This window comes from Neolamprologus brichardi, chromosome 11, assembly GCF_056152115.1.
Source record: "Neolamprologus brichardi isolate AB-2024 chromosome 11, ASM5615211v1, whole genome shotgun sequence".
In the NCBI taxonomy this organism is placed as follows: domain Eukaryota; kingdom Metazoa; phylum Chordata; class Actinopteri; order Cichliformes; family Cichlidae; genus Neolamprologus; species Neolamprologus brichardi.
This window is the reverse complement of record NC_142114.1, coordinates 30,899,293-30,901,509: the sequence shown is the minus strand read 5'-3', so window position 1 is coordinate 30,901,509 and position 2,217 is coordinate 30,899,293.

Below are 2,217 nucleotides of genomic sequence, written 5' to 3'. Positions count from 1 at the left end.
TTAACTAAACTGTACAGTCAGTACATTTGATATACAGCGCTGTGATCACATGATCCGATTACTCGCCGTATGTACAGAGGAGTTCTGTGAGCAGCTGATCCTCCGTGCCGCGTTCGCTCAGATTCAATCTGACTCTGGGTCAGTTTCCAGCGGCGCTCCTCTGAGGCGCTCCTGAACTGTTTCTGACCCCAGTGACTCATAATCCTCCTGAACACACTCATTATTCAGCTCCATGTGGACCACAGGAACACCAGTAACGCTGCTTTTAAACTCACATTAGTCCTTCACACAGACATGGCTGTCATGCTCTCTTTTTCATGAAGCAGATTAGAAAATAAAATAAAATAGAGATAGCACACGCTCCTCTCTCCTCTGGCTGCAGCAAGTAAAACAACTGAAAGAGTAAACTAGACAAACACAAACATGTCTGTGAGCTTAAGAGTCTTTGGGTTTTTGTTCTGGTGTCTGTAGGTAGCATCGACCTGCCGAGAGCTGCAGATGAAAGCAGTCTTCTCCTGTAGTTTAAACAGAGAGCAGACTCTCAGCCACCTCCTCTGACTCCTCATTTAATGCTCATGTTTGCATTAAACGATCAAGCACCTCGAGGCAACTGTTGTTGCTCCTCAGGTCAGCATGCCCCAGGCATGTAGGAGACATCCAGGAGGTATGCTAGAAGATGCTGAACCATACCAACAGGCTCAACACCACAACACCCTCTATGAAGCTCCTTCGGTTGGAGGGATGCTTAAAACAAAACCAAAGAATTAAAATTAAAGCAAAATAAATCTGTGATTTTGTGAAAGCTCCGACATGTTTCCACACTGTCGGAGGACTCGAATATGTTTGCATGTCTTTGCTTGAATGGTTAATAATACAGCCTGGTTCAACCTGTGGACGTCACATCAAACAGGTGACAAGAAGGGTTCAAATCCACTGAAGAGTTATCATCTGTGTGTGTCTTTATTTTATTTTTTAACTTTTTATGCACGTTTTGGGAGGTTTATCTTTCACCGTCTTTCTTTACTGCCTGCCTATGTTCCCACCAGAGATGGGCAGTAACGCTTGTAACACATTACTGTAATCTGCGGCAACGCTTCTCCAAATTATTGACTTGCTTCTTTTTGCGAGGCAAGTGGAAAGCTGTCATCTACAGGATGTTTTCAAAAATAAATATTACAATTTCAAGCAGCAATTCAATATTTTAGGAGTGTAAAATTACAGTTTCTTACTTTTTTCAAGTAACGAGTAAAGTAAGGGATTACTATTGCAAAAACGGTAATTAGATTACCGTTACTTTCCCGTAGGAACGCTGCGTTACTGCGTTACTAAAACCGTGATTTTTTTGCGAGAATGTCTCATGACAGTGACGTAAGCGAGTGCGTCGTTCGTGACAACAGCTGTGTGCAGATCAACAATGGATCATATATCGAGTGCAGAGAGAGTATGAGCGTGCAGCGTTTAAAGCGTGGAAGTACTGACCTTACTTTGAGTTTGATTCCATAAAAAGTGACAAAAACATTAGTGTCCGTTGTGCGTGGGAAGAAAACTTCTTTTTACAGCGAAAAAACCCTAAACTTCCAAACAAGCAGCGAGTAGCTACGACGTAATGGGAAACTCACAGAGAAACTCGCGGATTCTTCCACTGACCGCTGCACACCTGCACCAGGGTAACCCTCCGCCTACCCCACTCCTGCTTTACAGGTGAAAATAGAGCAACAGGACCGCTAGTCTTTGACTTTATTTATTTTCTGCTGTGTTTTACTTGCATCTATTTGAAAGACTGAGTGTAAACACACAAAATATTTTATTTTATGTGCTGGAATGTGCAGAAAATAGGTTTAAATGTTAAACAAATTTTTTCCAGTCAGTGAATGTTGCAGATAATTAATTTTTTGCTTGATGCATAAAGTTAAAAGATTAAAACTAATAAAACAAGTTTTAAAAAGAGACTTTTCCATTTGATTACATTTTGTATGATGATTATGCAGAAAAAGTAGAATTAGGCTGAAAGATCTATCACTTTATCACCTATTCAGGTTGTAAATCCTGTTTTTAAAAAGTAACTAAGTCATTAATTACTTTTGAAAATAAGTAATCAGTAAAGTAACGGGATTACTTTTTTGGGGAAGTATTTTATTTTTTATTTTATTTTATCTTGCTCATTAAAACAAGGTAAAAAATTCTTTAAAAATAGTTTTCATTATTTCGATTATTTAA